The sequence below is a fragment of the Canis lupus genome, chromosome 9 (genome assembly GCF_011100685.1).
Source record: "Canis lupus familiaris isolate Mischka breed German Shepherd chromosome 9, alternate assembly UU_Cfam_GSD_1.0, whole genome shotgun sequence".
Classification (NCBI taxonomy): Eukaryota; Metazoa; Chordata; class Mammalia; order Carnivora; family Canidae; genus Canis; species Canis lupus.
The window spans coordinates 56,787,363-56,802,620 of record NC_049230.1 but is presented as its reverse complement, the minus strand read 5'-3'; the positions used below and the strand labels follow the sequence as shown (position 1 = coordinate 56,802,620).

The window sequence follows — 15,258 nt, the reverse complement described above, 5'->3', positions numbered from 1 at the left end:
TTCTTCATACCACACACACTTTCTTACACCATACACAAAAATTAACTCAAAATGAATTAAAGACTTAAAAATGTAGGTCCTGAAACAATGAAACTCCTAGAAGAAAGCATAGGCAGGGGATGCCTGGGTGGCTCAGTGGTTTAGTGCCTGCCTTTGGCCAGGGCATGATCCTGGAGTCCCGGGATTGAGTCCCACATGGGGCTCCCTGTGAGGAGCCTGCTTCTCCCTCTGCATGTGTCTCTGCCTCTCTCTTTCTGTGTGTCTCTCATGAATAAAATCTTTAAAAAAAAAAAAAAAAGAAAGAAAGAAAGCATAGGCAGTAAGCACCCATGATAGCTGTTTTTGCGTTTGAATGCAGATCAGAAGAGGCCTCACCAAGTAACAATAATATACAAGTGGACTATGTACACGAAGAAGCTCCTGCACAGCAGAAGAAATCAACAAAACAAAAAGGCAACCTGCTGAACGGGAGAAAATGTTTGCTAGTCATGTATCTGATAAGGTGTTAATATCCCAAATATATAAGGAACTCATACCTCATACAACTCAATAGCAATAAGATAAAGTAAATCTGATTTAAAAATAGAGGAGCTGAATAGACATTTTCCTAAAGAAGACATCCAGATGGCCAACAGACATGTGAAAAGATGCTCAACATCACTCATCAGGGGAATGCAAATCAAAACTACGAGGAGATATCACCTCACACCTGTTAGAATGGCTAGTAACAAAAAAGACAAAAAATAACAAGTACAAGAGGGCATGTAGAAAAACCCTCATGTACTATTGGTGAGAATGTAAATTGGTGCAGCCACTGTGGAAAATAGTATGGAGGTTCCCTAAAAATTAATAATAGAACTACTGTATGGGCCCATCAATTGCACTTGGAGTATTTATCTGAAGAAACAAAACACTCAAAAAGATATCTGCACCTCCTTTGCTTATTGCAGCATTATTTACAATAGGCAAGACGTGGAAACCACCTAAGCGTCCATCAGTAGATGAATGGATAAACCAGATGTGCAACGTGGTGAATATATATACACACACACAAAATTATATATGTATATATATACAAGATTATATAGGTATAATACACACACAACTTAGTATTATTCCACTACAAAAATAAAATCTTGCCATTTGTGATAGCACAATGCTCTTGAGTTCCATTTGTGTTAAGTGAAAGAAGTCAGAGAAAGACAAATACTGTATGATTTCATTTATATGTAGAATCTTTAAAAAAAAAAAAAAAACAAGCTCACAGATACGGGGTATAAGTCGGCAGCTGCTAGAGGCAGTGGTAGGAGGCAGTGGGTGAAAGAAGTCAAAAGGTACAAACTTGCAGCTGTAAGATAGTTAAGTCATCGGGATATAACACATACCATGGTGACTATAGCTAATGATACTGCATTTTGCTAATGATGCTAATGATACTGTATTGCATATTTGAAAGTTACTAAGAGGATAGATCTTAAAAGTCCTCAACACAAGAAAAAATATTTTTGTTGCTATGTATGGGTGACAGATGTTCTCTATATTTATTGTGGTGACCATTTCCCAAGATATACAAGTATCAAATCATGTTGTACACCTGAAACTACTATGTTATATGGCAACTGTACCTCAATTTAAAAATATACATGAGCAGACAGATTAAAGATTTGAGTAATTTGCCTAATTAAGAAGCACAGCACTTTTGATCCAACATAGTTCTCATATCCTTTTAAAATTTATTATGTGCTAAGCCACTGGGGAAGTCTCAATAAATTCCAAAGCATCAGCAGCACACCTAAAATCATCTCTGATTGGGGTGCCTACATGGCTCAGTTAAGCATCCGACCCTTGATTTCAACTCAGGTCATGATCTCAGGGTCGTGAGATCCCTTGTGGGGCTCCGCACTCAGCGCAGAGTCAGCTTGAGATTCTCTCTCCCTCTGCCCTTCCCCCACTTGAACTATAAATAAATAAATATGACCTTTAAAATTAAAAAAAAAATCACTGATCATATGGTGGTAGGATTAGAAATTTATAACAAAATGATAGCTCTTTAAAAATCACATACAATTGGAAAAGACAAAACATAAAACTGAATAAGCAGATTGTAGTCCACAGTGTGAATATAAGGGTTTATTTATCCACCCTACTGCCTGTGGACTTTTGAGTTGTTTCTAGTTTGGAGCTACTGTGAGCAGTGCTGTAGACTTTGAGCACGTATGTCTTTTGGAAGATGCACACACACATCGCTGTTAGATCAGAACTATAAGGAGCAGGATTGCTGGATCACAGAGGAGGCATATATATTCAGTTTAGGTAACATTTCCAAATAGTTCTTTTAAAATGGTTGTAGCAAGGGGTGCCTGGGTGGCTCAGTTAGTTAAGCGTCCAATTCTTAGTTTCAGCTCCAGCCATGATCTCATGGGTGGTGGGATGGAGCCCCTGCATCGGGCTCCTCACCCAGTGGGGAGTCTGCTTGAGATTCTCTCCTTCTGCCCCTCTCCCTAGTCATGTGCTCTAAAATAAATAAATCTTTTTTTAAAAAATAAAATGGTCATAGCAATTTACTCTCACACCACTAATGCACAAAAGTTCCAGTTGCTCCATATCCTTAACAAAACTTAAGACTTTGAACAATTTGCCATTTTAGTTGGTGTGAAGTAGTATCTAACTGCATTTGAAATTTGCATTTCCCTGTTGACTAACAGGGTTGAGCACATGTTCATTTGTTTATTGGATATTTGAGCATCTAACTTTGTGAAACCCCAGTAAGTCTCTTGCCCATTTTTCTATTATATGGTCTGTGTTTTCCCCATTTCTTAAATTCTGTAATATATTCTCAAAGTGAGTTCTTTAACATATACATGTGCAAATATGTCCTTGTACTCTATGGCTTGGCTTTCCTCCCTTTTAATGGTGTCTTTTGATGATCTGAACTTATACTCCCTCCACTCAATAGCAAAAAAAAAAAAAAAAAACCCAAACCTCTGATTTAAAAATTGGCAGAGAGGGACACCTGGGTGGTTCAGTGGTTGAGCATCTGCCTTCAGCTCTGGGCATGATCTAGGGACCTGGGATCGAGTCCCGCATCGGGTTCCCCTTGGGGAGCCTGCTTCTCCCTCTGTGTGTCTCTGCCACTCCGTCTGTGTCTCTCATGAATAAATAAAACCTTTAAAAATTAAAAATCAAAAAAATAAATTTTAAAAACACCAGCAGATCTGAATGGATATTTTTCTAAAAATACATACAAATAGCCAACGCATACATGAAAGGATGCTCAACATCACTCATCATCAGGAAAATGCAAATCAAAACCACTAGGAGAGATCACCTCACCTGTTAAAATGGCTACTACCAAAAAAAACAAGAAATGGCAAGTGTTAGCAAGGACATAAAGCAAGCACTGTTGTTGGGAATGAAAATTGGTGCAGCCGCCATGGAAAATAGTATATAGAGGTTCCTCAAAAATATTAAAAATAGAACTACCATGTGACCCATCATTTCCACTTCTAGGTATTTATCTGAAGAAATGGAAGCATTAACTCGAGAAGATATCTGCATTCTCATGTTCACTGCCGCATTATTTATAATATCCAATACATGAAAACAACCCAAGTGCCCAGTGATGGATGAATGCAGAAAGAAGATGTGGTGTGTATATGTACATACAACAGAATACTATTCAGCCATGAAAGGAATGAAATCTTGCCATTTGTGACAACCAGGATGGATCTTAAGGGTATTATAAATATCTGAAGTAAATCAGATAAAGAGAAGTACCATATGATCTCACATCCATGTGGAATCATAAAAAAACAAACACATAAAAACCCAACTCATACAGTTGCCTGAGTGGCTCAATGGTTGCGTGTCTGCCTTCGGCTCAGGACATGATCCCGGGGTCCTTGGATCAAGTCTCTCATCCGGTTCCCTGCAGGGAGCCTGCTTCTCCCTCTGCCTGTGTCTCTGCCTCTCTCTGTGTGTCTCTCATGAGTAAATAAAGTCTTTAAAAAACAAAACCCAACTCATAGATACAGAAATTGTTACCAGAGGCAGTGGGGGTAAGGGGTGGGGGGGGTCTGGTCAAAAGGTACAAACCTCCAGTTGTAAAACAAATAAGTTGTGGGGATATATCATACAATACAGTGGCTACAGTTAATGATATTGTGTTGCATATTTGAAAGTTGCTAAAAATAAATCTTAGAAGTTTTCATCACAAGAAAGAATTTTGTAACTATGTTCGGTGATATGTTCACTAGCCTTATCATGGTGATCCTTTCACAATAAATACAAATTCAGAACTGCTGTGTTGTACACTTGAAACTAATCTTATACCTCAATTTTAAAAATAATTTTTAAGGCATTATTAATAAAGTCCATCTTTTTCCTTTGCGGTTAGTGCTATGTCTTGCTTTAAGAATCTGACTACTTCCCCTCCCCCTCACCAAACAGGTTCAAAGACAGCTTTTCTTTCCTGCCAGTACCTTCCCTTAGTAGAGCCCTGGAAGATAGGAGAGAAGAAGCCCCCGGGGGGAGACAAGGTGCACACGGAGTCTATACAAGGTCCACCAGGATGGAGGATGCTCCTGGTGAGGGGTAAACAGGTGGGCGGTGGGGGCCCTCACATCCATCCACCCAGCATCCACAAACACTGCCAGGGAGGCACGCTTCCCCTGTGTTACCACCACACCCCGGCGCTCAGGGATTCCTGGCTAAGGAGAAAGAGGCTCCAGAGAATGCTGAGGAGCACACAGCCAACCAAACCAGAGCCAGCGTGGGGGGCGCTACCCAAGAATGCCCAACTCCAGTGCTGTGCCTGACCGTCCCCTGGATGGAGTCCACCCAGAAGGAGGCGTCCTGTCATGTGGTGGTTACAGCCGGGAGAACCCCGAGAGGTCAGATGGGCCCTGCTCAGTGCCCAGCCCTGCCTCCTCTCCTGAATGTGACCCTGGGGCTCTGGGATGACAGCAACCAGCCACCCAATGCCTTCCTGAGGAACTGAACTCAGACCCATAACTTGCTTCGCCCAGGGCAGGGCTCAGTGCTGGGGAGGGGGACGACCCAGAGGCATTGGCCATGGGGAGGCCCCAGAAGGCAAGAAAGGGGACTGAGTTTCTATAGTGACCGTGGCCCACTCCAGACCTGTCCACCTAGGGTGGGAAGCTCCCGCCTAGCACATAGTAGCACCCCATCCATGCTCCCTGGCTGATCTTGCCAGAAGGCCAAGCGCTCCGAGTTTGGAATCGGCTTCCAGGCTCAGCACTGGCCTTGCTGTATGAATCTGAGCTTCCTGCTGGGGTAATGAGCTACTATGGGCTTGGCAAGAGCTGCCGAGCTGGAGTCCTAGCACCCCAGCCTGCTGGCTGGACCGGCTCCCCAGGGGCCGGGACAAACTCTTGCAGCGGCTCCCAGGAAGACCGCACTTTGCAGGGTTGCAGGGTTGCAGGGTTGCAGGGAGGCAAACCCCTCTGCGAGTTCCATTTCCCGGCGGGGGAACCCGGGCAGTCTCTTGCACTTTGCTCTGCTCTGCAGAACTAGGGCCGTCCTGGCAGCTCCGTCTCAAGGCTGTGGGCAGGGCCCCGGGGAAGGCGAAGGGCCTGCCGAGCCCCCAAGCCAAGGCCCGTCTGCTCGCAGCGGCCGGCGAGGCCCGGCTGCCGGGGCGCACGCCCGAGGACGGCCGCGCGGGGGCGCTCTGCTGCGCCCAGCCGGGCCCCTTCCAGAAAGGACGCTGCGCTCCACGAGCTCCCCGGACCGGACCGCCGCAGGTCAGTCCTGCAGCGTTGCACCGCGGGCCTCTGGTGGGGTGGCCGCCAGCCCGCAGCGCCAGGCGCCTCCGCGTCCCTCTGGGACCCCACCCTGCCCCTGGGGCGACGGGCAGCGCTTGCCCTGCTCTGGAATCCGGAGGAGCTGAGGGCCTGAGCCCCAGCCCAGGCTGCACAACGGGCCGGGAAGCCTCGGGCGCCACCCTCCCGCGCATGGGCTTGGACAAGCCCCATCACCGAGCCTCCACTGCCACAGGCCTAACACAGGGACGTCAGCAATCCCTACTTGGGAAAGCTGCTGAGACGGCTAAGAAGGAGTTGTATCACTGTCCTCCAGCTCCCCAGCCCCATGCAAGCCACCTGCACCCACCTCCCTGAGCCTCAGTCTCCCTAGCCATAAAATAGGGATGAGAGAAGTCCATACAGGGCTCCCCACAGGAGATCTCTCCACGGAGGAGACGGCAGCAGCTGCCTGGCACCCCTCAGCTCTCAGGAAAAGCAGCTCCTGGGGTTGCCATGAAAGCTCAGCAGAGCGCCCCAGAGCCTGGCCCCATGCCTGTGTTCCAGAAGCCCACAGCTTGTCGCAGCCCAGTTGGGGAGCTGCTGGCCTACAGCTCAGCTGGAGCTCCCTGTCACCCCTGCCTCCAATGGGACACTCCCGTGCAGCTCACAGGTGACTACCAGACAGTGCCCACCTACCCCCCCCCACACCGGCCTCGGCGCCCTCTATGCTTGAGTCACTGGGCAAAAGCATTCAGCTTTCTGACCCCATCCAAAAAAAATGAAAATGTCCCAGGCGTCTAATCCTTCCCTTCCTTTTGGCAACTGATACCGCCCTGAAACATAACCAAGGTACTGAAAATGCAGCATGGGGGTTCCACCCGGGAGTAGTGGCTTCCTGCAAAGCCGGCCCTGGGACTTGGGGAGCAAAGCAACACCTCGGGTCAGACTCAGCCGTGCCAGGTACGAGATGGCCCCTGACTCCCACCAGCCCACATCACAGCATGTTCCCCAACCGGCCACAATCTGAGGGGCACACCAAGAACCCTGACGTCCTTCCCAACCAGGGCTGCTGCCTGCCCCCAGAGCCACCCCCCAAAAAAGATTTGGAATGGTCTTTGAAATGAGATTAATCCTCAGTTCTCTGACAGTGTCTTTGGGCATGTGTTTTTATAACCTCTCTTTCAAATGAGAACCATTTGTCGCCGGGAAGCTGGGGAGGCCCAGCCTCAACCACTGGGCCAGACATCACTGGCACCTGATTGAATGTCAAGGACAGTGCAGGGGGCGGGGCTAAAGTGAGGGCAGGATGGAAGCAGCAGCCATAACCTGTCCTCTGCTGATCTCTGCCCCATCCCCGGCCCCAACCCTGCCTGTCCCCCACACCAGCTGCATAGACTTGAGCTAGTGACTCGGCCTCTCTCGACCTTACTTTCCTCCTCTGTAAAATGGGAGGGGTGGTGGCACTTATCTTCCAGGTCATGTGCCCAGCTCTGTGCCTGGAAGACAGCAGATCCTCGACGTTGAAGGAGGCTTCTGAGCACAGGCTTGCCCCCCACCCCCAGCCTTGCCCTGGGGACTCCTGGTTGGAAGGCAAGTGCTCCTGGCTGGGGCCTTCCAGAGGCCTGCACAACTCCACGCTCAGTGTGGCTCCAGCCTCCTCCACCTCCCAGGCTCAGCCCCAGGTGAGAGGGCATCCCCATCCCCGCACCAAGCTCAAGCTGCTGGTGCTTTAATATGGAGAGGGCTGAGTTTATAGGAACCCACAATGCAGCCTCTTTAATTAACTTGCAGCCCTCTGTCGGTGGCCTCCCCCCTCAGCAGCCTCTCCCCCAAGCCCAGGTCCTGTTTGAAGTTTGCAGCCACCACCACCCACCCACCCGCAGCCCCCCTTCCTGCCATCCCTGCTTTGCCGAACCAACTACAGGCCCTCCGGGCTCAGCTGGGAGGGATTTACTGGAGAATTTCAATCATGGGTTCTTGGCTCAAACATGTTGCTTCCCCCAAAATCTCCCCACAGGAGCTTGATGCTTGTGGAACCAGGGCTCGAAGGAGGGACTCGGATGAGCTCAGAACTCAGAATTCCACCTGGGCCTGTCAGATTCCGCAGCCCCGCTGGCAGGAAGGGAGCAGGGGACAGCAAGCCGCAGGTTCCCGAGACCATGCCTGCCGCGGTCCCCGAATCCGTTCACTCCCAAGGAGCTGCTTAGAAACAATGCCACCGTCACCAGCACCCCCTCCCCGGGCAGGGCCACGCTTGTCCAGGTGTGTGGAGCTCCGGTGTAGGTCCGCATGGGTCTTGGAGCTGGGGGAAGTCCAGGAAGGACTCGGAGAGCCCGATCGGTGGGATGGGACGGAAAGCCACGGAGACATGCCCATTTTTCTTAAGCTGTGTGGCTTGCCGCCCCCAAGGCGTTCCCTCGCATTTTTCAGATGAAGGAGCCCACGCCCTTGCACGGGGCCGAGCCAAGAAGGTCCTGGGACAGTGGGCCCCAGGGCGGCTCGTCTCTCTGCACACCCGGCCCGCCGCCCCCCAGGCAGGGCCATCTCCGCAGGGATGGGTAAGCCACGGGCCCCAGCTGCTGTGGCCCTGGGGAGAAAAACACAGCTTTTGCAGTTTCCACTGAAGCCTCCCGCTTCTCACTTAATAAGTGGTGAAAGCGGCACAAACAGAGAGCGCCCCGGCCTTGCGTGCCTAACCCGAGGACCGCCTCGGTGGCCGTGGGGGGATCAGAACGAGCCGGCGCGCGGCCCTGGAGCGGGGTGTCCGGTTCCCTCCCGGCCGCTCCGCCAACTGCGCTTTGAAGCCCGGGCTGGGGCTGAGCCGGCCGAGCTGGGCGCAGGCGGAGCGGAGGGGGCCGGGGCTCCCTCCTGCACGATGGGCACAGATCGCCCCAGATAAAGGAACCGCAGCTCCATCCAACTTGTGCTGATTCGCTCTTTTCAAAAGCCCTTTCAGATGGTTTCACTTCTCTGCGCGCTTTGTTGAAAGATGTAAAAATCTCAAACCACCACAAAGTAAACATTTCGAAACTCACCCTTTTCCAAAATCAGTCACATTTTCAAAAATCCCCTGAATTCCATCTCTCCGCACCCCACCCACCCCCCCAACCCATACACACTTCTTTTGCTCTCTTCGGATTCGAGTGTTTTTCATTAATTTAGGAGCGGTCCAGGTAAAGCCGGTGCTTGCGAGCCGTGTTTTACGGGCGGGAAGTAGCTTTGTTATTTAGGAGATGTATTAGATAAGTCGGTGTCTTGTCAAAATCAAGCAGGTTTTCTTTATTAGGGTGAAATCGTAATGAACTCATCTGCTTCTAATATTTATAAAGAGAAGAGAGGCCATTAATTCTACTGCTTGTGAATAAAACCATCTGTGATTTCTTTCCATTTGATGGGTTTTGGTTTTAATATACATTTTTCACAAATAAGCGCAGGGATTTTTTGGTGAAAATGTCACATTCAGGATCTCATAAAGAAAGAATGCAAAGAGAGGAAAACGAAATGTTTTGTTAGCTAAGTAATTTCTCACCTTGCAGAGTGGGGAACATTTGAGCCAACTTTAGCACATGAGGTGATAGAGTCGCCCGTTCAACGCTAATGCAATCCATGACATGTTACAAGGCAAACCGCGTCCGTTTTGAAGTTTGTTTTCCTTCGGGAATTACACAGTTCATTTAACCTAATCTGTCCTGACACTTGAATTATAATATTATGAGCTTCTTCAGGGAAGTAAAACAGTAGTTGCCTGCTTAAAAGCAAAGCAGAAGTTAATAAAGTGGGCAAAATGTCAAGGAAAGGGGGCTAATCGAATCATGGTGTCATTCTCTAGAGAAAATACAGTCAAGTTGTATTTTTTTTTTTCTAGTGGAAATCTTGGACGCCTAATGACATATTTCTGTCCGGGAAGAAATCTGAACTCTGAAACCGAACTTGATTAAACCCCAAACTGCAAGACCTTGCCCGATGGGACCACTCGGGGACTTTGACTTCTGGGTGTCAGAGCTTAATTAAAATATTCATCCAGCTGCTCTCCCCTCACCAAGGGGGCCCAGAGGAATTAAACCAATAAGCTTAATTCTATTATTCACCTGCCTGTGTACACAGAGATGCAGAAGACCATTTACTGGTTCAGAAAAAAATTATCAGACGCACCCTGCAAATGCAGCGTGGGCCGTTCCTGAATCACGAAATGGTCCCCTAAACAGAGGTCTACACAGCACTCTGGAGTCTCAGCCCCTGACTCCACACGCACACACAGCTAGTTTTAATCTCCCTTCCAAGCAAACAAAAATGCCAAGCAAGTCACTGTAAGGACTTCTGTGCGTATTATGATTTATGTATCATTTATAACAACACGTAACATTTACTGAATTCTCTGTGCCACTGTGCCAAGCCTTCCCCATTTGGCTCTCACGGAAATCTTCATTTCCAGTCCACAAAGTGAACACCACTATTACCCCCACTTGGCAGATAAGAAAACCAAGGCTCCGTGAGATAAAGGGACTTGCAGCCCTGAACTCCCAGGCCACAAAGTCTGAGTTCCTAACTCCTGGAAATGAGGGCTTCACTGACATTTTGATCTTTCTGCGTTACATTTTAATTAACTTATCTTCTATCCACACACACAGGATACAATGCAGAAGGTACAGAGGCCGGGAAGGCCAAAGTCATTCTCAGGCCCTCCCTTCCTCAGCCCCCTGGTTCCCTCCTCAAAGCAGCCGCTGGGGACAAATCCCCGTGTCTCCTCCCAGAGCTGAGGCTTATTCCAGCAAATACAGGTCTATTGGTTTGTTTGTTTTTTTTGTTTTTTTTTTTTTAAACCGCATGTGGAGCATAACAGGTACGCTATTTTGCAACTTGCTTTTTTCGTTTCATAAAATATCTTGGAGAGTCCTCCACCTCGTCCCTGACGGCATGCCATTCCATTCAATAGACATAATAGACTGAACCGGGAGATGGTCAATATCCAGCCAGGTTTGACCAGCAAAACCAGTTTGCCAGTTTTGCTGGTCAAAACTGGCCACTTAACATGGTTCTGCTTTATATAGATATTTTTTAACCTAGTTTCCTGTGATCCATGCTTAGATGGTTTCCTGCCTTTTGCACCTAAAACGGCGCTGTGTTAAATATCTTCTCACACACAGGTATTCTCTGTAGGACAGGTTCCTACAAATACCACTACCTGTGATGTGGGGACGGCAAGTCCCCGCTCTTGGCCTGAAGTCTTCGAAATGCAGCGGCCACACTGGATCATCTCTCAAGCCCTGGCAGGCTCCATTGTTCTGCCAGACGGTAACCCCCACGTCTGTAACGCTGCATCGGAGCGGTCACCCACCACCATCCCATGGAACACAACCACGGCTTCAGCTCAGGGTCCCCCCCAAATCACTGTGAAAACAAATGTTTTCCAGCAAACACGAACTCCCTCCCTGCTGACTGTATTTGTCAGCCAGGGAATGAGACATTTCCCCGTGATCAATACAAATGGAATAGAAATCTATCCCAGGCAGCAGCAGCAAGACTTGGTTTTTTTAATAAGGGGACCTCCAGAGGATATTGCATTCCTATGACAACAGCCGACAGACCTTGACTTTTAGTGTCAGAACCTGTTTAATGCAGAGGTCTGCGGCTGGGGCCCAGCCGAGCCGTGGGTGGGGGTCTCAGGCTCAAAAAGGACTGGTTCCTGAAGGCTGCTGCAGAAACCAGCCCACTGCCCCGGCCCGGTGCCTGGCCTCGGCCCCCGGGCCACCTGTTCACAAAGGCAGCCGGATTTGCCAGCTGGGCTGTGGCGGAGCTGCTGAGGCCGCTGGGCTGGGCTGGGCTGGCCGGAGGTGAGCTGCAGCCACAGAGCCGGTTATTTACGGCTCGCCAGTGGTCCCCGACGACTAGGCATCTCCGGGATGATGGCAATTCGCCTTAAACAAGACCAGGTACCTGGCCAAAGGTGGCAGCGAGCATGAGCAACTGTACTGACCTTGTTGTAAATTAATCTGGTAATAGAGCGACTCAAAGAGACACCCTGAGTTGGTTACTGTGTGAAAAGACTTTGAGACGGGCCAGCTATGAACTGTCCAGGACAAAGTAGAGGTTCTGTAAACACGATGCTTGCCCAAACAGCCTAGGTGCCTCTGAGTTGGGTCTCCGGATTCTTCTGCCTCTTTTAAAATTATCTGCTGATAGAGACCAGGCAGAAACAGGAAAACAGCTGGCATGTAAGGGAGATGGGATCGGCAGTGATTTATTTCCAAGGATCTGATATTTTAAGTTATTGTTGTTATGTGCATGCAATAAATCATATTTTAAAGTATCCACTAATAGTGTTTTCCTAAAAAAAAAAAAAAAAATTAAAAAAATTCTTTCAAGTGGATGGGTTGTTTCTGGAGGCCAAATCCTTGGGTTTTATTAAAAGATGTGACAATAAGAAGGTGTCAATAAATTTTTCCTCTGGGAAATTTTGCCACCCGATCTTATCATCTAGAAAAGGTCTTGTCCTTTAAAAACTTAGGGGAAAAAAGGAAGCCTCAGATGGTATTGCTTCAAACACTTTGAATATATGTAAATGTATTTAGTCCTTTGGCTTTTTAACCAGTGAATTCATGTTTAGGAATTTTAAACACCGTGATGGGCGCTCTCTGAGTTTCAAAAGGCAACTCTCAAAATTACATCTACCAAAGCCCTTAAAAATCAGCCAGAGGTCCCCCAAGGAAGGACTTGGGGGATGATTACAACATTCCTTTGTGTGACACAGTAACACCCTGCTTGTGGGCACGCTCAGACCCTCCGTTGAAAGTAACTAGCTGGGCTGCGGCTTAAAACTAATCTTGTCCACGGCTCCCTGGCAAGAGGTCAGGAGGCGACTCTTTCAGAATATGATCTCCGACGAGATCTGAGGGGCTCCAAGAATATAACAAGTTGTAAAAGGGCGGGGGGGAATGGAGGGGGAGGGGGAGAGAAAGCAAAGAATAAAAGCAAAATTAAATTTTTACAATTAAGTGTATATTTTTTTCATTTAGTTAATTTCCAGCCGCTCACGTTTATTGCACATTAATTATGCATACAGCTTTTGTGCGGCTTAAAAAGTGAAGAATGAGATCCTTATCCTTTTATGGAGGATCAGGCTGCCTTGCTGGAGGCCCCACCAGCCAGCGGCTGGAGAAGCTTCGGGTCAGAAGGGGTGGGAGCTGCCTCCCTCCCCTGCCAACAGCCAGCGGCCAGGGCCAAGACACTTCACTCCCGGGCCAGTGCTGATCCCTCCAACCCTGCCTTTCTCAAAAGTGTTTTCTACAGCAGGGCTGGCAACCAAGGGCCCTAGAGGGTGGCCGGACGTGTTTCTGGGCCAAATCTAGGGAGAGGACCCCAAACTAGCCCCTGGCTGGCCCCCTCAGCTTGTCCTAACCAATATCTGTGTTCAAAGCCACTGGCTCAGGCCCAAGAACAAAAACAATGTTGACAAAGCCTTGGTGGGGAGGGCGGTGGGGGAGGGCACACTTCCTCCTTCCAACCCCTCTCCCCGGAACATGCCAAGGGGGAAGCAGAGGACACAGCTGCCCTGTGTGGGAGCATTAACTGTCCCGAGCCTCTGTGGCCCTACCGGTGGTCTCAGGAAGGGCTGGGCAGGTGGACCTCTGTCAGAATGCCATGCGACAATAGACAGGGCCGCCCTGGCTCTGGACCTACACGAGAACTCCTCTGGCTGACAGCAGGTCCTATGCTGCTCTCCCTGGGAGGGCTCCCTAAACCTGCCGCCCCCACTTTGGCTTCCCAGCCCCGGGCCCACCAGAGGGCCCCACCACCCAAGCAGATGTGGATCCATCCATGTTGTGGGGCCCAGGCAGTCCTCTCACCAGTGGACCAGACCTGGCCGAGAATACAGACCCAGGAGCCCGAGGCCCCGAGATCCAGCAAGGGAGAAACCCTCAAGGGCTCAGGTTGCCCACATTGGGCCAGGACCCTTAGGCTCTGCAGGAGCTGGGCTCCCTGCGTCTGTAGAAGCCTGCCCTTCCTCCTCGGCCCGAGACCAAGTGCCAGGTCACCGCACGGACACCAAGTGTCCACCCTGAGACAGCCAGGGCACAGCAGGCACCCTATTCCCTGCACAGATTTGAGCAGACTCAGAACCTGGCCCAGCCCCACCCTCGCTATTGGACAATCGGGAGAACAGGTCTCCCTCTCTGAGCCCTAATTCTTCATCTGAAAATGGGAATCAGAACTGGACACACAGTTGTCCTGGGGTTTGAGTGGAATACTCCCTCCGAAGCACCCAGCCCAGGGTGCACACCCTTGAAATGGGAACTCTTGGCCCCCAAGGGTGGGTATGGAGACCCCATTTCACAGATGAGGAAACAGGCTTTTGGAGGGAAGGTAGCAGGAAGGGCCAGCTGGACGACCTCGGTATCCTTTTGGGTCCCCCTGCCCTCAGCTCCGGAGGGGCTGGAACCCGACCCCTTCTCCAGCCACTGAAGGTAAAGACCGGGGGTGGGGGGCGAGGGTAGTAAAGGAGACTCCAGCAAAGGGAACATCTCCCCACCAGGATGGCTGGTGTGCCGGGCCATCCACGCCCCACAGGAGGAGAGCCTGGCGGAGGCTGTTGGCCCCAGCACCCCCCACTTCCAACCACAGCAAGAGCCCCGACACGGGGGAGATAGCCAAGAGAACAAAGACCCAGGAGCGGCAAGGGGCAAGGCTGAGGGGCTCTACAAGCTGGGGCCTGCACGAGCTCATGGTGACCCCCAGAGTCCAGCGCCGGGAGCCCACTAACCAGGGCCTGAGCACAGGCACCAGCACACCCGCTAACCCCCGAGTGGGCCTGGGCCACCTCCTTTCTATTAATAAAAAGTGCTCTCTCGATAGTCCTGCAGGGATACCCTGTAAAGTGTCCCTTGGCCCTTCTATTCTAGATTTCCCCAGCAGTCCTGCAGTGCCTCTAGGACGAACTTTAAAATAAAATTGTCATCATAAAGAAATCAACCATGCATAATAATAAACAACATGTTTAACATTTATTGGTCTGCCTTCTGACAAACTGAAATGTGAAAACATGCCAAAATTCGGGTTTCATAAAACAATTTTTCATCAAGTTCTTGCCTTTGACAAAATGCCTCTGTTTCATTCCTGGCTGGCGAGATTCGCTTCAAATGCGGCACCATTTCCACAAACAGGTCTTGGGTCCGATATTACCAAGTATCTCTGGCTCCATTAGACTTCGTCTGAGTGACAGCACTCTGGCTTTCTCCGTGAACAACAGCGAGCAGCCGTGCTCCCCGGGGGAGGGGCAGCTGGGTGGGGAGCATCATCATCCTAAAACAGAACCTCACCATGCAGCGGATCACAGGCGCCAAAACCCCACTTTTCTTTCTTGTGGTAAAGTACGCATAACATAGACTGCGCCACCTTAACCACTTTTAAGTGTGCAGTTCACTGGCATTAAATCCGTTCACATGGTTGTGCAATCCCAGACCTGTGAAATATCTCCCCACCTCTCCCTCCCCCCAGAAAC

General features: G+C 49.7%; 1 long non-coding RNA gene across 1 annotated transcript; it reads left to right on the top strand.

Annotated features, from left to right (window-relative positions):
- Nucleotides 1-5,763: 5,763 nt before the first annotated feature.
- LOC119873442 lies at nt 5,764-11,940 on the top strand. The gene is made up of 3 exons (XR_005364086.1): nt 5,764-7,444; nt 7,780-8,024; nt 9,628-11,940. It is a non-coding gene; the product is annotated as an uncharacterized LOC119873442 (long non-coding RNA).
- The last annotated feature ends 3,318 nt before the right edge of the window (nt 11,941-15,258 follow it).